The sequence below is a fragment of the Vanellus vanellus genome, assembly GCF_965231255.1.
Source record: "Vanellus vanellus genome assembly, chromosome: 2".
In the NCBI taxonomy this organism is placed as follows: domain Eukaryota; kingdom Metazoa; phylum Chordata; class Aves; order Charadriiformes; family Charadriidae; genus Vanellus; species Vanellus vanellus.
In genome coordinates, this window is record NC_138906.1 from 43,543,559 (window position 1) to 43,564,447 (window position 20,889).

Consider the following 20,889-nt stretch of genomic DNA (forward strand, 5'->3'; position numbering starts at 1 on the left):
TGATTACCCATGAGTAAATAATGAGTCATGACACCCTTAAAAAAGCAAACACACAGAGTTAAAGAATAATTTCTAACATGGGTAAACAGACAGCACTGAAAACTGATTCACTTACGTGCATTTTTTCCTAATAAAGTGTTAAAAATTAGCAAAGCTACTGAAAATAGCCGTAATTAGATAAAAATGTGTTGGAAGATCTTGGAAAGACTGTATCTCTTTTCATATGTGTGTAAAGCACCATTTACAGACATACAAACAGGTAAATACAATCTCAAATACACGCAGGAACAAATGGAAGAGGGACTTTTACTTTGGATGACACAATACAAACACGCCACGGTAATTTTGCCATTCTTGATGGGTTACTGGAGTACCCTTACAAACAATGCAGACCATTGAAACGCTACACATTGGCAATCAAGCAGTACCACAAATCTAACACTGTAATTACAACATGCAGGTAAACTGCTCGTTTTTCCTCTATGTTATCAGACGGCGCCCTAGCACGTTGAGAATTTACTGTTGGGGAATTCATCTCCAGACAATCCCTGACTGCAATGAAATACTCTCCCCTTCATTATTGCTCCTTCATATGCATCTTCTTTCTAACGCTACCTTATACGTTTCCAAGTTCACCGTTAGGCTCCCAAAGTTACTCTGGGGAATATGAAGGGAGAATGCAGAGTATGAAAAATACGCTTATAACCATGTCCATTCAAAGCACCGTTTGCCATAAGGACTTTGCCTACCACAGTTTGCTCCCGGCCGTTCCACACAGCCTCCCAGGCTCCCTGCGAAGCTCATCAGCAGTTTTAAAAGAAAAATTGAGTGGAAGTTAGAAATCCTTGTGACATTGTCAGCAGCTGAGAGCGGTGGCTGTGGAGTGACAGCAAGAGCTAAAGACCACAATCATACTCTCTCTACTGTATCTGCACCTTTTCATACAACCTTCTGAAATGTTTGCTTGTAAGGACTAAAGCAGAACAACCTGGACCCTAAAAAAAGATAAATAAAATATCTAAAGATAATAAAGTTTAAGGACAACAAGGAATTATGTGGAAATAAGAAAAAACATGCACCTGACCTGCTTTCTTTGTGAACAGCGCTGTATTAGAAAAAGATTCAGATTGAAAGTTGAACTGGATGTTGTCCAAATGTTAGGACTAATGCTCTTTACTTGACGGGCTACATTCTGAAATTAAGGAAGCCAGGATATATTTGAAAACGTCATGAGGATGAAATAGTCACGTTGTTAGGTTTCTTTGGGAAGCTGGGAAGAGCACTGGAGTTTTACCATGACACCTCCATTAAGGCTGGGTATGGCCACCACTTTTTGGGGAGCACTGCCCAACTGGGGGTACCAAGAAAAGAGGGGAACATATACCAGACTTGGTAGTTCTGACATAGAAACAGGGGTGCTTTCCCCCCTTTCTTCCCTGTGTACTTCTCCTAGCATATTCATCTTGAAATGCAATCTCCTGTGCTTTGACCAATTTACAACCTCCATATAGTTATTCACGGTTCAGTTTTTTGCAATCACATGATTTTAAAACGCATTTCCAAAAAATTGTCATAACATTTTAAATAGCATTTTTTTTTAAAAAGAACCAGACAGCTAGCGAGATGGCCAACCACAGAATGGATCACACAACCTGTCCTACAAGTTTCTTAAATTACAGACACTTACCCTTCTGAATCAGGGTCACATGTGCACGTAACCTGCAATTCTACGAGGTGCTCCTCAGTTTTTGGCTGACTGATGATTGTTAAGATCACTATAAAGGCACTGAGTAGCTTCAGCTGCCAATGACCATAATAGAAAAGATGGCACTTCCTCCCCGACAACCCTCAAAACTCAAAACACTGCCATAAAGAAAAGGAAAAGTAAGAAAAGGTGAGTGCAATCGGAGCACTTCAACTAGAATAAAGACCCCTTAAGGGCACTTTAACTGCCAGTATGAAGCTTAAAGGGAAAATGAAATAAAATCTAAAATGTCACATGGTGCTTACAAAATTATATGCACCTACGTTAGGCAAACATAATAGAATCCTATTTTTGCTGTATTTTGCTTTATATTATTGTGAATGTTTATTAATGTTTACATTAAAAAGAGGAAATAGTTCAATGTGAGTATTTTCCTTTTTTCTTTTGATGATGTAAATGGCCCATAATCTCAATGTTGCTATACTAAAGTAGGTCAAAGGCATTATTTAGTGTTCAAAACCAGAACGTGTCACAACTATCAAAAACAATCATACAAGAGGGGACTTCAGGAGCTGCCTTTCCCTCACCCTACCACAGCTGTATCATTCCATATTATACAGCCGCTGGTGCTTTACACAACTTCGATTCCTACCGATCACTTTTCAGGGGATAACACCATCACACACAGATGAAGTCTTAGATCCATCCCTTCCAATAAGAGCCCTTTGTTACAATTAAAAGCCACTTTCACTTTTTACAGTACCCTTTACAACTGCTTTCAGACAATTCAGACACACATTGCCAATATACGTACGCAGACACCTTGCAGTCTTTCCTAACGTCACTTTCCTCTTACTCTCTTATTTTTCTAACTCCTCCCTGAACTCTCTTCTGTTTAAACTCTTCTGGTTGGGAAAAAATAATAAATAAGGAGGGGTACACAAAAGGGAACGCAGTGTTCTAGGCCTGGGATGATGCGAGCCATAGGAAACCAGTACAAAGCTGAGAAGAGCTGGGACCGCCGCAGAGTGACGTCATGACCTCTGCGTACAGCCATAAATTGTATCAGCAAAGCGACAGTGTTCTGCATGACCCTGAATTGCTTCATTTTTTCCTCTTTTTTTTTTTTTTTATTTTATTATTACTGTGTCTGTCTTCGCTTTACCAATTCCAGTTACTTCCTCCAATTTGATAACGGTCTAACCAAACACGTATTTCTACTACACGTCCAAGCAGAAGACCCAATTTTACTGTCAACACAGCCAGATCAAAGCAGCTAACCTGTTATGGAAACATCAAGGCCAACACCCTAATAATGTCCCAATTTCTTATGTTAACCAAAGCGATAAAATTACTCTTAATTAACAACAAGTAATTCAGCAGAAATATAACTTGAAGTGTTGACAGAAAATGACATTTATTGACTCAAAAATATAATGTATTTACTACCAGAAATTCAGCTACTAATCTACAAAATGTTCAAAAGATACAAAAGTATGTGCTATGCTGCACATCCAGAGTAACAAAAGAGTACAATATCTTAATTCTGTAGGTTTTGTTATATTAGAAGACATTAGCTTGGCTTAAAAAGGGAAGTGGTTTAATTGCTTTAAATATTAATACCACTGTCTAACTGACATATAAAGGTATAAGGACTCTTATACTGAGTTTTCACAAACTTTCACCAAATTTTTCATAAAGATACCAGTAAGCAAGAAATACAACAAAATTCACCAATGAGATTCCACATTACATCAGAAAAAAACCCAAGTGTTATAGCAAAAGTCTGAAGAAAAACAAGCAAGAGCACAGTACAAATTTAATCCCTGAATCAAGATACTATGCCTGACATATACAGATGCAGATGGCTGGGTATACTGATTCCAAATTTAGTACTGGAGATAAAATTATTTCTATCTGAAAAACACACTGTAAGCAGATCATTCTGCTTACAAAATTGCTGAACTTCGGAAAATATTAAGCTTGTATCACCTACCTTTATTCTTGCCTTTCTCATTTCTCCGGCAGTAATAACCACTGAAGTCAATCTCAGCTGTACTTTTCATTTTGGAGTACCAACCCCTGATTTCAAATACTGCAGGAAGATGTATATTTATTAAAAATACATAATTTTGACTGAATTTCAAAAACCGCTATTGGGATCGTAACTTTTTTTTTTTCTGACATACCACTTCTGGGCACTACTTAACGTCATAATCTGCCTTTGGTACTCACCAAGACTTTTTCACATGGAAATGAGATGGTAATTCCACCCCTTTGATAGTATTAAAAAAAGGCAACTCATTCACTACTAGGAATATTATTGAAGAAAACACATCCTAAGTAAATTAACAGTAAAGTATCACAAAGACTGCTGGCATCTGCTGGCTATATCCTAGTAGCTCAGATTTGCCGTTCTGATATTGTATATAAAAGGAGTAACACCGGACATCATTTTTCCTGACTCAATTAAAAAACATCCAGCCAAAAACACAAAAAGCATGCAACAAATGTGAATCCCCGACGATCATCCTCAGTACCGATAAGCTCAGCAAAAGTAAGCGTGCAAACTCTAACTTCTGATCTGCCCATCTGCTTTCCCCACTTAGCCTTGCTCTCCAGATGGGAAAACAGGTGAGGTCTTGAATTACTCATATGTCGCTCTGTAGTTTTGCCCACACCCTTCTTCCTGTTACACCATCACCTGAGTGTTGTGAAATTTGGATCTCCTAACAGAGATTGCAGCTCTTAAGCTTCACACAGCAATAGGTAAAGCTTAGTCCTAGTCTATCCCATGCCTTGCAACATCTGCCCAGGCGAATCTCAAATTCTTCCTGCGTACTGCTCTTTCTGGGTTTAAATACTTGTTCTCTTAAAGAAGTAAAAATATTATATCAAGGTTTCCACAACCCTAATTTGCAAAAAGTGATTCAAGCTCTTTTAAATTAGATTACTTTCCAAAGCAAACACAGTAACACTATACCACTGTCCTTTCCCAAACACAGACTGGATTACAACTGTGCAGAGCACACCAATGCATTTGCTTCTTTCAGCTGCCCATGTTCACAAACGGCTTTCACCAACTCCAGGAGATCGTTGCAAAAGTACGGGATGTTCCACTCATCCAAAGCTATTTAAAGGAGCAAGACCTAAAGAAATACTGCCAAGATTAGGCATGACCTATCAGAAAACCCCTAGCAAAAAAAAAAAACATTAAAAAAAAAATAATCAGACTGTAGACTTGTAGATCTGGACTCATGAGTGGTAAAGGTTTGCCTTTCAATATCTTTCTTGCACCATCCATTAATTAATTCAGCTGCAGACTCACGACCATCAAAATGGACTACAGCTATATCTACACAGACATGTTTTGAAGAGACTGAGCTCAAGTTCTGACTTGGCTTGGAGTTGAACATAGAATCACAGAATCATAGAATCATAGAATTGCTGAGGTTGGAAGGGACCTTTAAGATCATCAAGTTCAACCATTAACGTACCCTGACAAAACCACTTCTAAACCATGTCCCTAAGTACCACATCTACCCTTTTTTTAAACACCTCCAGGGATGGCAAATCCACCACCTGCCTGGGCAGCCTATTCCAATGTTTAATAACCCTTTCAATGAAAAAATGTTTCCTAATATCCAATCTAAACCTCGTCTGGCATAACTTGAACACATTTCCTCTCCTGTCACTCGTCACCAGGGAGAAGAGGTCAGCCCCCACCTCTCTACAACCTCCTTTCAGGTAGTTGTAGAGAGTGATAAGGTCTCCCCTCAGCCTCCTCTTCTCCAGGCTAAACAACCCCAGTTCCCTCAGTTGTTCCTCATAAGACTTGTCCTCCAGACCCCTCACCAGCTTTGTAGCCTTTCTCTGGAGCTATTCCAACACCTCAGTGTCCTTCTTGTAGTGAGGGGCCCAAAACTGAACACAGTACTCGAGGTGGGGTCTCACCAGTGCCGAGTACAGGGAGATGATCACTTCCCTAGTCCTGCTCACCACACTATTCCTGATACAGGCTAGGATGCCGTTGGCCTTTTTGGCACACTGCCGGCTCATATTCAGCCAGCCATCCACCAACACCCCCAGGTCCTTTTCTGCCGGGCAGCTTTCGAGCCACTCCACCCTGAGCCTGTAGCGCTGCATGGGGTTGTTGTGACCCATGTGCAGGACCCAGCACTTGGCCCTGTTGAACCTCATACCATTGGCCTCGGCCCATCAGTCCAGCTTGTCCAGATCCCTCTGCAGAGCCATCCTACCCTCAAGCAGATCAACATACCCGCCTAGCTTAGTGTCATCTGCGAACTTACTGAGGGTGCATTCGATGCCCTCATCCAGGTCATTGATAAAGATATTAAAGAGAACGGGCCCCAGCACCGAGCCCTGGGGGACACCACTTGTGACCAGACACCAACTGGATTTAACTCCATTTACCACCACTCTCTGGGCACGGACATCCAGCCACAACATCACAAAGGGGAGCCCAAGCTTTTTGTCTCATTGCATGTCATGCTTGCCCAGACAGCGAGCAGTATCCTGTCAGCAATCCATATCCCCTTTGCCTTCTGTCTCCAAGGTAAATTGCTGACAAGCCTTCCCACTAGTCCTCCAACGTCGAGGAAATAAAATATGTAAAAAACATTGAGAAACTGAAACTTTTAGAAAACCAGGCAGCCTGCATTGCTGTTGCAAAACACGGGTCCTGTGTCCTGGCTACTTTTTACGCCCATGTGACTCTTTCTATAGGACCAAAGGCAATGATGCTGAGCATTGGCCCCTTATGTGCAAAGGCAAGAGCACAAGTTCTGGTTCTAAGTTTTAAATAAGCTCACAACCTCAGTGTGTGCATGGAAAATGCATTTGGAGCACTTTCTAAAGTTACAGAGCAGCTTAAGTTGTTTATGTAGACCAAAGTAGTAAGATTTGCTTTCTGTTATTTTGGTATGAATTTGTAACATTTTTATTGACTCCCCTGAATTTATAATGAACATGCCTGGATGACCAGTTTATTTTTAAAGTGCACTCTCCACTTCCAATTAAACAATCAATCTTAAATTATTTTTTACTTCACTCATCTCTAACCAAGTGAACTGCAGTTCCTCGTATCAGACTGCCCATCTCGAGACGAACTTTTTCAGAAAGTTTCAGTCACATAATGGCTGCTCAAGCAGGGTCACCTGGAGCAGGTTGCCCAGGACCATGTCCACCTGGATTTTTAATATCTCCAAGGATGGAGACGCCACAACCTTTCTGGGCAACCTGTGCTGGTGTTCAATCAGTCAAAATGGTCTTGCTACTTCTGCAGAAGTAGCCAAAGGAAACGTTGGGGGTTTTTCCTATATGCAAAATTTTATATTCTTTTTTCTTTCAACTACTTGAGTTCTCCTGTTCCTGGGAACAGAACCTGCAATTTGGCAAGCAAAGCCCTTATAACAAGAATTAACCCAGCTGTCCCTGTGAAACAGAAAGGGAAATCGGGGAGAGGGGCCTGCCAGAGTTTATTTGTGCTTCACAAAATTTTTTCTAGCATTTTGAAAAAAAAAAACCAAACTTGTTTCATTCAGATTCTTGAATCTACCAGCTATCGGTTATTTCAGAAGATCTGAAGACATCTGAAAACAGATGGAAGCACGCTATACATACACAGCTTTCTCCATATACGTAGCTCCCTGTCAGATAACAGGGCCTGTAAAGAAGCCAGAGCTGAGCCCGAAGATGAGAAGTATGGTCCTGGGTACAGAAACAAGCATGGCCAGGTCTGCCCTCTGCCCCCCAGGAGAGCCCAGTGAGCTGCAGAAGTTCAGCCCCTTGCCAGCCAGCTGGCCACAGCACCTGCCCCATGCCCCTCCGACTGCAGCCCAGCAAACTGAGGCCTGGGGCAAAGGAGGAGAGGCCATGGGAGAGCAGCTGCCCAGCACACCAACCCTTGGTCTGGGGTAGTTTAGGGAAAGCCTTCTTGTTCCTCCTCCTCCAGTCATCAGACCAGAACCATGAGCTGGACAGGGTGGCAAGGCTCAGTCCACTCCACATCCTCTGGTTTGGAGCTGTGAAAGTTCCTCACCAACAGAAGGCAACAAGAGCAGTCTCAAAGCATGGCCGCTGGGCACTAACTCACCCCTTCTGTCTCTCATGAAGAAGGCAAAGTAAGGGCTTGATAACAAAGGATTTAGTATTAGACAGGCGGGGGGAAATGCTGAAACACTCCACAACCACAGCTGACAAGTTCAATCATTAGCAGGTTTGACCATAAACGGTGAAGACTGACAGCACTTGGAGCTGTGCTGCAAAAGGAGGGCTGAAGGCAAAGACCTGTAGGTCCACGTAAGAAACGGGCAATCTGCCCTAAAGAGAAAGTAAGGCAGAGAAGAAGATGGAAGCAGCAGAGGAAGGGAAGCCCCTTAGCCTAGCTGTCCCCCTGCCATGTACCCTACAGCAAAGCAAGCCATCTCATCCACCTCACTGGAGGTAGGATGAGGAGACCAGGAGGGCTAGCTCAGGGAACAGCTCTATAGAGAGGGTATGACCAGAGTTCTCCCTCACCTGGGAGTTAGGGAATCCAGCACCTTTCTGCCCCAGGCCACACCGTTCCCACCCACGCCTAACATCCTAGCAGACAAAGCACTTCTACCTTCACAAAACTGAGAAGTGTTTTGATACAAGGTCTCTCAAAGATACCACAGTAGAAGATCCTTCTGCCTCACAAAACACACTCCCACCATCCACTGACTGGAACGGCATGGCCAGAACGGCTGCACACACATCCCCTGCATCCTACCAGCAGAGTGACAGCAGGCAAGATTCATCTTCCCTGGGAAGAGGATGAAAGCAAAAGGGCTTCCCGGGAGGCCTGACTGTCAGAGCAGTCTCGGGGTACTCCCACAGTTCAATGGAAATGAAGACAGCTGCCATCAAGATGGTATCTTGTGCAGCAACCTACTCGGCAACAAAGGTGTCTTCATACATTTTGGAGGTTATCACCATTTTTGCCGAAGTCTCAGAGCACATGCCAGTGGACACATACATAAGCAGCAGAACTGCCAAGTTGTGGGGCAAGAGAGGGAGATGCCAACAGGCAGTGGGATAGAGGACAACCCCCACCACCCCCACCCCCACCAAAGAACCCAACACTCAGTAATGCAGAAAGATGAGAAGACAAAAGCATAAGGTCCTGCCAACACAATGGCAAGCAGGGCTCTTGTCACTGACTTATCCCTTTTGATGGCAGGAAGACCCTGTCAGAGGGAACCGAGGACACTGTAACCCACTCTGCCAACAGCAGGAGCATGGCAGCTGCCCTCAACATCTGCCAGATTCAGCAACCAGGGCAAGTGACACAACATACTATGGGGAAATGCGGTTGAGGATGGCATCTCCACACACAGGAAGATTCAACGAAAAAAAAAATGTCTCTATCATCCCCGTCCTATTTCTGGCAAAGGAGAAAAGTGTGAAGTATCAGAGGCAGGGTACTTTGGGGTGGGGGAAAATGAAAAGAAAAAAGAGAGCTCAACAGTTTACAACAGTTGAATGCTAAGTGGGATAATCAGGGTAGACGCCTTCATGGTGCAGAGCTAAGTGATTTTAAACTCAAAATTCACAATAACCAGTGACAAATTACTGTTACATGTGTACAATTTACAGACAAGGATCACATGCTGCCTATATTCTACATAACCTACTACATTCCCTGTGATCTGCTGTTCAGAAGTTTCAAAGTTTCAAATAAAGTTAAGAGGAAGTGTAGTTTTCAAACACAACTATTACTACATAACGCTAAGCAACCTGGAAAGTGAAGCAGTACCATCCGTGACTCCAAACCTTAGTTTATCTGCATATACTCGAAGACACCTGAATTAAGGCTGCATAATCAACCTTAATTCTGGTATTTCTCTTCCTTAGTGCTTGATGTTATAACCTTAAAAATCGGGAACTTATGCAGCTGAACAGTTGATCCAAGTCCTCTGGCCCAACTAAGCTGTTTTATTCTGGTCACCTAGAGCACTTCAATAAACCAAATCACTTCAGTAAGTCACATCAGTGACATGGGCACAACATACATTACATGCAGTTCAGCACTGCATAGGAAGTACTCCATGTTCCAGATATAATTGTCTCTATATTTGTAGAAATAAAATTATACTTTCATATTTAATGGAAGTAATTATTTCACTTTAAAAATTAAATTTGTCAAAAATACTTTATAGGCTAATACTCTTTTAGTGCATATGTGCATGGGCACGTATATTCTGGATTTACACCGATACAGCTCTGTACAGAATCTTTGCCTGTTTATCTAACTGGATAACGTGTTTCACCTTATCTTTTTTTAGGAGAATAAATGCAGTATGGAAAGTAAGACACCTCACTTAAAAAAAAAAAAAAGAAGGCTCAGGATAAACCCTTCCATTTCCTGAAGCCATGAACAAAGTTATGCTAAGCCTTGTGAAGAAACACTACAGCTCCTAATTACACTTCGAAGCACCCTGCACACAAACACGCTCCATTTTTAAAAAAGTTGTTTGAAATACTAAACAAAAAAAGAGCCAGGGATAAGTAAATAAATCACGGAAATAAAATTATTTTAACGTAAAGCTAGAAAACAGATGGTACCATGTCACTTGAAGGCAATCCTACCTGTCAAGATTCACAAGGAGCTCGGCAAATGGACCAAGAATGATAACATTGTGCTAAAGGCCAGAGGAAAAAACAATGCTAAAGATACATCTTCAATTTGTTAGTGCTCATTCTTTCTATAGGTAGGAAACCAAGAAGCAGTAGCCGCATCAGCGCTCCATACCTGCTGACGCACAGCTTGACTGGAGGCCATGGCAAGAAACTGGCGTAAATGAGTCGAGGGAAGTAGCGCAGTCACAGGTGGGAGGTGCGGAGTTAACAGCATACTAAGAGAGGCCAAGGTGCAAGACCAAGGCAGTGGAAGAAAGATGTGAAGCTCTGCAAATCAATGAAGCACGAGAAAGGAAAAGACCCAGAGTTCAAGAATGTTGCAAAGATGTAGATAACGAGAGCAAACATCACACATGACCCAAGGAAGCCGACTTGCAATGGTGATGACAGCAGATGTTCTTACCCACAGAAGTAAGTTTTCTCATTAATATTTTTAAAACAGCTGATCCACATGCATGACACTATAGCATCAGTTACTGAGCAATCGTCCAGTGATCCAACTACTCAGGTAGTTGAAAAGTACTTCTAATCTTCTTCAAAGAGCTCCTCTATTTTCCTACATGGCAGCTCCCCCAAAGCACATCTTACAGTCAAGCAATGCTGTTGCTGTACCTGGGGCTTACAGCTCATTCCTACCAACTCCAATGAAGTAATCCAGAAGGCATTCAAACATCAGTATTAGGATAGGCAAAAATAGTAAGCAGGTGAGCAGAATGATCTTCTGTCCAAGACAGAAAAGTATGCATTGTGTATACATGCATATAAGTAATTTGGTTCTACATGTACCAACTTCACTCCTTCCTCATCCAGCAAAGGAAAGACTTACATTTTGACTTTAAAATCACTTGAAGAGACATTGCTCTTCTTGCCCTTCTAGGCAGGAAGGTTTTCTACCTTCCTATCAGGCAGCTTGATAATCAGTCCTTTTACTTCTTCCAATGGAAAACAGAACCCTAATTTATTGGGTTAGGTTCACCAGAGGGCACAGAACAGTTCTGTAATCTAGAATGATCACATCGCTTTCATGCGTATAATCTAATTATAACATAAGAGTATTTACCGTTTTAGCCCATCAGTAAAAATTATTACAATTCTGTACATTTAAGACACTTCTGTACATTTAAGACACTTGAGGATATACAGTGATTTTTTGTTAAACTGCAGTTTACTCCTTTATTCTTTGACTAATTTATTGGTTTAAGTTTCACAGGACATTCAATTTCTAATAAGCTAAAATAGCTCAGAGTAAAATGAGACTTTTTATGATCAAAAGCATTCAGAATTGAACACACAACTTAATTTTCTTATTTAAAGAAGGCATTTTATTTGCTTACAATTTCATCCTGTCTAGTTACAGGCTGTTACATGCACTTTGGCAGTGTGACCGTAAACTGAAAAGGTTAACAACAGAACCAGCTTACTCAACCCATCTTTTTCCTTGCAGTGACCCCCCTACCATAACCATGTTTAAAGTAGCAGTGGTGAGTAATGGAAATGATCTCATTCACGTGTTGTGAATTAAATGCGAGAAACAACTGATGCAAGATTCAATTACTTTATTCAAAATGCCCTCTTGGACCACATACAACTGATGAAACAACAGAGAATTGGAGTAATACAATTCTTTAATCTTTACCCAGAAATTAAGTTTATTTATAGTCTGCTCTTGATTTTCATAACAAAGGTTCTTGTAATACATGCGTTACTTGTTTAGTTATCCCTGTAAAACATGTAAAATCCTAGCTCATCCTGGAGAAAACAGAGTATTTCTCTGTTGCACGATAACAAGTTCAAAAAGTGTGAGAAGCAGTACTGCCACACTAATGGCCACACTGATTATTCTACTAACTTCTTAGCAGACCCCCGGACTAACATTCCTAGAGCGCTATTTGCCAGCACAGACCTCCTCAACCACTCGGAGGCCTTACTTTGGTAAAGCAGACACAAAAAGGAGGGTGCTTTCATGACTTAGCAGAATTCTGCTGTCCTAAACCTGAAGAGCTACTGAACGGCGTGTATTTGTTTGTTTGTTTGAATGGGGCCATGCAGGAGAGGATCTACGACTGTACATGTAACCACTTCCAACGTTTGGAAAGGAAGGAAGGAATAAAGAAAAACTGTGGAAATACTAAGAAAATCTTTCCTGATCAAGACCTCGTCTGAGAGAAAATTCATAAATTTAGATCCCGGTGATCCTCTCTAGAAACCAATGGATGGATAAACTGCCTCGATCCAGGCGGGCAGGTGGACTGTGCCCCAGTGGTATCTCCTCCCTTCCTCCAGATGCCAGATTCTCACCTGCTTTGGAAATCCACCACGCAAAAGGACAAGAGAGAAGAAATACACAGCTCTTCATGGCTACTCTTGCATCCTGCTGCACAACTCCACCTTCTGCCATGACAGTCATGTCCCACTAAAGAGCAAATTGGTTTGGCTGGAAGCATTAGCACTTCCCAAATCCTAAAAGGAAATCCAAGACACAAGGGCACCCAGAAATTGTGCTACCTTCCTTCTCATGCCTTCCCTCATCGCAGGCTATTTTACCTGAGCTTCTTTCACATGCATGCCTCTTTTGCCTTCTTCAACTTTTAGTAATAAGCAAAGCCCAAATCAGTAAACCAGAATATGATGGAGGAGAGATAACGAGCTCCAGAATTTCCTTTTCCAAGGAGCCAAAATTCCTGGTCTCACCCTTCCGGTAGCAAATGAGATTCTTGCTGGAGGATGTCCTGCCTCAAATCAGGTGGCTTTTTTGAGGTTTCATCTCTTGATTCCCATCCAAGTAGAATCAAATTTCAAGACAGGCTACGCTAGACAATAAACTCTGACAAACTTTCATGATTTAAGTTTAGTAATCCTTCTCCTCCCTACTTTTCTCTTGGCTGGGTTTTTACATATAGCCAAGAGGAAAAATCCTTCTCATCATCAACAACAGGGAAGCCAGGAGAGGATATATGCCTACCACAGGTATGTGTTTTCTACAAGCTTCTTTATGGAATACCAGGATCTGTTATCACCAACAACTTTCTCCCTTTCACCTTAAAAAAAAAAGGCAGCAAACACCCACACACCAAACAAGGGAAGTACAACATCAGAGAAAGCATGTCATGACTTCAGATGTCCCACTACCGTAAACTCTTTGAAAAATACCTGAAGAAACCTGTCTGCAGGGTAAGCAGTCTTCAGTGAAAGCAGATTCACTTTTTCTAAAATCCCCCCATTTTGGAGGGAATTTGGAAAAAGCGTACACATTGCCCCCACATAACAGGAAACACTCAGATAATAAAATTAATGCTGTAGCATATAAGAGTGAACAAAAGCACCACCGCCACTTTCTACTCAGCCCAAGAACGTTCCCACACAGGAGAAGGAGACAGCACAATAAACTTGACTTTACATAATGACTTGGATATGCAAAGAATTTCAAAAGCACTGAACAATTTGGAGTAGCCATGATATGCTCCACACTAGCTCATACAAGACTTGATCCAAAACCACTAAAAATCAATGGGAGGTTTTCCATTGACTCTAACAGACTTTGCTTTGAGCCCTCTCAGCTCTGAACATCAGAGCCCGCACAGTTAAAAGCTGTTGCAAACCACAGCTAAATCCTCCCTCTTCCAACACGGAGCCACAGGACGTTTAAATTTCCTCGGGACCATCCGGCAGCAGTGCCCTCGGTTTCACAACTGGTACGTCAGGATTAGATTATTCCATCATTAGCAAGTAACAATAGAACACACCAGCTCATCCAAAGGTCACCAATTCAAATAAACTGAAGGAAGGCTGAGACTAATTTAGGGGTCCCGGGACTAATATGAAGGGTGATTTCGAGCCAGTTAGTAGATAAGGAAAAAAAAAAAAAAAGTCTTGTGAGGAAGGAAGTGGGCATATCCAGTTTCACAAAACTTTTGTTGTTATTGTGCCTTAAACAGCTGTTCTATGAGAAAATGAAGGGCTGTACCTTCCAGTGACTTCTTCACTTCAAATAAAAAGGCTAATAGTTGTATTCTTTACAGTCGGAAGTAAGGGAGAGAACTCAAGCCTTTCACTGTAAAGCAATACTGCTAATGCAACTGCATTGATTATGATAAAGTCTCCTGAAAATTACCTTGTTACTACGGAAATTTCTTATAAAGAGCAAACCCTGGCTTTTTTTTTCCTTTTTTTCCCCCTCAAATGTTTATTCAGAAGTTGGAGCTGGGAAAATGGGAACCAGTAAATTGTCTCAACAAACAAGTAGTACTGAACTGTAAAAGGAAAACAAATCGTTTTATAAAAAGACCCACAGTCTATCAATTATGCAAACATGTATTTATGACAGGCTAAGTTTTGTAAATAAAAGCTAAATATACTACTATAACTAGCAGATGGCTCAGTTTGAACGCCTGAATTATGCGTGAAGTCAAAATAATAAAAGCATATATGGTAGGAAAGTGGGGGGGGGGAAGCCTCTCCTTGGCCCTCCTGAGTGAGAGCTGGCGTTTATGACAGCTTTTTGACCCTGCATTTCTGCTTCCACCGCCTGGATCCCAGGAGGGCAAACAGGGATTCTGGGGACCACGGACCTCCGGGGCTGCTGCCGCGCACCGGCGCAGGTGCGACGGTGTGTGCCGGCAAACGGCTTCTCGGGGCTGACAATTCCCCCCTTTGCCTTTTTTCCCCACTCACACTCTGCCTCATCCATCCATCCATCCACCCACAGCGGCTCGCAAGCCTTCCTCTTCTATATTTAGTTAACAATTAACGCGTTTGGCTTTTTAACTTCGCGGATCTCTGCTGTTGTTGTTGTTGTTGCTGCTGCTGCTGTTCCCTTCAGAGAGTCAAATAAAACTTCAATGGATAAACTCTTAACGGGGAAATACCACCTATGCTGCAAACGTAAATAAATAAGGAAACGCCGGCAGACACGCACACCGCCGCCTTCCCCCCTCCTCCCCCCCCCAACACACCTCCGCCGACCCCCGCGGTGATGAATACCGGCGGCCGCCGCCGCTCCGCTCCGCTCCCTGCCCTCCCCCGCCGGGGCCGGGCGACCGGTCGCCCCCTCACCATTCCCTCCCCCCTAACCCCCCCCCCGGGCTACTGCGGGCGGGCGGGCGGCCGTCGCCCCGACGGATCTCTCGCCCCGACCGCGTTTGCGCGCCGCTACTGCCGCTCTCCCCCGCCGCTTGACGGCTAAATATAGCGAGCGGCCGGGGAGCGCGGCGTGACTCCCCTCGCCGCCTCAGCGGGACGGGGGGAACGACCACGACATGGTGTGTGGTGGTGGGGGGAAGCATCGCGGCGTGCCCCCGGGGAGCCCAACCTGCGGCGCCGGTGCCCCCTGCCCGCCCACGCCTGAGGACGGGGCGCGCTGCCCGCTCGACCCCCCCCCCCCCCCGGGTGACTTACCGGCGGAGCGGCCCGCCCGCCCCGCGCCCCTCGCCACCCTCCCGGGTGCGGCGCGGTGGCTGTCGACGCGTCCCTCCCGCCAGCCGCCGTCTGGCTGCGGACGTGACCTGGATTCCCCCCTTCGCCTGCGCCGCCGCCGCCGCCTCCCGCGGGGCCGCGCACACGCCGCGCCGCGATGCGCACCCCCCACCCCCCACCCCCCCCCCTCACCGCCGCGGCCCCGCCCGCTCCGCTCCTCCGCCGCCGCCGCTCACCTCCGTCCGCCTCCCGACCGCCCCGAGCGACGCGCAGCGCAGCGTTACGCAACGCGGCCCCTTCCGCGCCGCGCCGCGGAGCGCAGCGAGGTCGCCCGGGAGGCGGGAAGCGGGGCGGAGGGAAAATCGCGGCGGAGCCGAAACCGCCCCCGGCGGCCACTTGTAGCGCCGCTGGGGCTGGCGCCCGTAGGCGACCGGCATCACCCCCCCCCCCCATTCCCGGGCTGCTCCCGGGCAGGGCGGGCCCCGGGACGCCGTCGAGGCACCCCTTCTCCTCAAGGGCCCGGGCGGCGGTGGGACCCGCGGCGATTAACACGCGGCCAGAGGGCGATCCACGGCCGGTAATCGCCGCGGGCAGAGGCGTGGAGAGAGGAGGACCGGCGGCTGGAGGTGCCTTCTCTGCAGGGATGCCCAGTGGGGGCTCTCCCCTTTTCCCCCCAGCATCCCTGGGTTTGGGGACCCAGCCCAGCCACCTTACAAGATGGGCGACCCATGGACGGGTCAAGGATGGTGAGGTTGGGGCAGTGAGCAGCACACCCGCTCCCTCCCGTCAGGAAGGCGAAGGCCGGCTATGAAACTGCAGGGGAATTGAGTCTCAATTGCAGTGTCTCAGCCCACCAGAAATGGTGCTTCTTACTCACGGCAAGGCAGGCGTGTTTTGGGAGGCCGTAGGTTCCCTGGCCCTCGGTCCTGCTTGGAAGGATGCACTAGGAGAAGGATGCCAGCGCATCCCTACCACCCATCTCTAATTCATGAGGCGGGGAAAGCAAGGAAGGAGAAGTACCCAGAGTCTCATTAACAGCTATCAGCCTGAGCGAGTAAGATGGCGTCTGAAGTAACAGGCATGAAAGCAATAGCTACTTGAAAAGAATAAGATCAGTTTGTTTTTCCTTAAGGAATTACAGGAATATTAAACCCTTCTTGCAGTTATAAATCATTTAATGCAAATCATTTAATCCAAACAGAATTTTTACAGGCTCATGAGGCTCACTCATTTTGCCAAGAGTGAGTCATGTACAAATAAAATGAAACCAACAAAGAAAAGAGCTCTCATACCATGTGTATGTGGGTGATCCTTTGAAAAACTTGTAATTATTTTTTTTAACTCTACCACAGCCAGGAAGACAGGTTTGCGAAGCAAGAGCGAACCTTGATAAGTGAGCTGTAGCCCATCGACGTGTAGTTTTTCCTTCACCCAGAAGTAACACAACAGATCCCTTGTCAGGCCGACGGCAGCAGAGACATGACTAACGCATCGGCAGCCCCTCAAAGGCCGTGGTTTCAAGCCAAGTTGGGTACCGATATACTAAGGAAGCAAAAGACTTTCCAAAAAAAAATGAAAATAATGTTAAGTGATTAATACTTAGGAAAAGAATGCAGTAGGCAGTTAATCCCTCACTTACAGGTTAGTTAAGGACATGAGTTAAACTTCATTCTTCACTCCCCATGTCATAAATATGTGCTGCTAAACACAGAGCACAGCATGAGCCCGTGGGGTGGTGATGCACTGCTCTGAAATGACTAAAATGCGGGGACACAAAGTCATGTGATGGTGAGAACGGGAGCCTTAAAATGTGTCATCATCCTCGCTGTAGGAAACCGATCCCTCATGCCATTCACTGATGGCAACGGCAAATATTTGTGGACACGAGTAGTATGTTTTCATGCCAGCTCCCTGCAACAGACAATGCATCGTTCAGAGGAGATACATTAGAGCATCTCAAAGCGCTCTTCTAGCCACCTGCTTTGCATTTTAACAGGAGGTCAGATGCTCCCAGGTCCTCACGTGAACACAATCCCCCTTCCACCTGCTTGGCCAGAAGATGATACTCCACATGGACTGTGAGTCCCCCGTGTGCAGAAGGACAGAAGCAGGGAAGGAATGGGAGGGAACTCCACAGCATTTTCATAGAATCATAGAATGGTTTAGGTTGGAAGGGACTGTGAAGATCATCTAGTTCCAAGCCCCCTGCCATGGGCAGGGACACCTCCTATTAGACCAGGTTGCTCAAAGCCCCATCCAGCCTGGCCTTGAACACCTCCAGGGATGGAGCTTCCACAACTTCTCTGGGCATTTTGGTAACAAGTCAAGAGGCTGGACAATACAGCTGCCCAGGTCCAGTGTGTGGTGTGGAGACCAGTGGAGCAGAGGCCCCCAGATTTAGGCAATCCAGGACCCTAAGCCCTCTGGGACTTCTCACTATCCACGGCCCCCACCAGTGCCTGAAATGCCAGTCCCTCCTGGCCAAAAGAGGTTCTCTTGTTCCCTTCAGGAGTTTGAGGGAATCTGTGCTTGCCTTGTTGCTACCAGGGATGTGCTGTGTCTACCATGCATTCACATGAATGCTTTTCTTACCCAGAGACCATGAGACAGGGGTTCAGTACAACTGCAGGGCGTGTAGAAGAGCCTCTGAAACCCCGCACTATCTGCACTGCCTGACCTGGAGCGGGCACTAAAGAGGGAGGGAGAGAGGAGCAGAGGGAAGGAGCATATAACTTGTACAGCCAGGAAAGTAATGACAACGTTTTCCTCCTCCCTAGGAACCGAAGTTCAGGTCGCCTACAGGCATAAGCTCCCACCGCATCAGTTACCCCCAGGCCGTGACTTTGTTCACAAATACAGGAGTCAGAAACTTCCTTCAATTAAAAAGCAACCTACCACTGACCTCATCAAATGACCAGGGGTGCATCGGATGTAAACCCGCTCTGAGATGAGCTGGAATAGAATCTGTACATCTTTCAGGGCATAAGGCTCTTGTCAATGAAACTGTATTTTTTTTCTTTCGCATTTTAACACAAAGACATAACTTGGTACCTCAGCTTTTTATCCCTTATTGCTCTCGATTTACTTGTCCTCCTCAGTATTTTTTGTTCAGCTTTTATACTTCAGGGATGGGTGGGTAGGGGAGAACTTTAGTTCAGTTTGCTATCTAATTGTAACGGACATCTTGCATCTGCCATCAACTGGCAGATCTCCTTTGTTACTGGTTCTTTTGATTGTTTTTCCCTATGGATCTTTTGATTTTAGAATGGTTGCTTGGCAAATCAGTTCAGATACAAATGACTTCATGTTTTTCTCAGACGTATTACTACACACCTCATTTTTTCTTTTTTGAGGAGGGGCGTTACTAATTTGTTTATACACAAGCAGGCAGAAAGCACAGGCAATGAAACATGAGCTAAGGAAGCAGCTGAATCACTTGACCACCTAGCACACATCATCTGGTGGACAGAGGAGCCCCTAATTGTTTTCTGAAGGAAGGTTTTATGAAACATGTGGGTTTTCTCATTATTTGTAATTTCTCAGGCCTCTTACTTCCTCAGTCGTCTGAAACAGCATGTACTACAGTGCCTGAGACAATGGCTATTGAAGACTAAAACAGTTATGGTAAAGCAGCACAAAGTGTCGGTTGTTTAAGATCACTCTGGAGTCTTCCAATTATTAATGAGAAATGGCAGACAAAGAGAATCCAAACCATTTTGTTTTAAAAACCTTACAAGGAATGTGGAAATCAGGAAGCATACATGTCCCTTTTCATTTTTTAGACTACCAGTAGTGAGCCAGCACAGCAGGAAAGCATCCTGCGTGGGTCCCTCTTTAAGCCACAGATAACCAGTGCTTATACACACAACAAAACTACCAGGCAGTAGGTGAATACAATGACTTTATATTAATTTCCATTTCTCATTAATGATGGATGAGGCCAATCGTATCTAAATGCCATGAAAGACTTCAAAACATTTTGCTGGTAACTTAAGGCATTTGGCCAACATCGTCTAGTCTTCGTCTGTGGCAAACATCAGTTTCTTGCAATAAATTGATACTAAACCTCTAATATTATATACTGCTCAACTTTAATTCTCTTCCTCTTCGATTTTCATTTTACCATACAGTGTAATATATATCTGTTTCAAGATTTCTGGGGAACGTAAAAATAACCTAACATAATAATACTTTGTTTTTGTACAGAGATCCAATTCTATCCTGCCATCAGAATTCAAGGGGAACCACAGCGGATGTGTGAGAACAGAGGAGAAATGAATGAAAATCGAGACAACCAGGAAAGAAAAATAAATAACAAGAAGGAAAGCAATAGAGAAAGAAACAAACCCAGAGGCACAATCTAACCTCCAATGCACAGTTCATATCCATTTTTGATCTTCCATGCAAAATCACAGCAGGGTATTTTTTTCAAGTTATGCAGGGATGCACATGGCACAGGACATTAGTGCTCCATCCACAAAACCAAATGAACAAGGGGAAAAAAAATCTGAACTGAAAGAAAAACAGCAAGATTAGGTTATCACCAAAAATTACTTTTAAGATCTGTGTTTCTAAATTGCAACAACAAAGTACAGGAGAAAGCAGCCTTAGCCTTCCTACGCTGAAGCAGGCTTCTAGACCAAGTAGGAATTTGTGCATATTCTCCTTTTATTGCAAAAGCTGTTTTACTAAAAAAGGTTATTTGGACTGTCATCAAAGGATGATGTGGAGGTTCAAGAAAGTTCAAAATGGATCAGACAATTAATAGTCGGTAAGTCTATGAACGGCTAGTAAACATGATGATGCAATCCAGTGAAATTCTCTGGCTCAGGAAATTCCCATAACCTCCAACTGCCAGAAGTTAGGAAATCCTACACTTGTCCTATTTCTTCCAGCCTTTCTGCAAGCATCCTCTACTCATCAGAGTCAGTCAAAGGCAACCGGGCTAGAAGGGCTACTGGAGTAAATAAAACCGGTAGTTCAAACTTCCTGTGCTCCAAAGAGATGATGGAGGCTATTCTTGCCATATTATGCTGCCACCCGTGATGAAAATTTTCATGGTCCAAATCATGGCTTCAAATCTCATA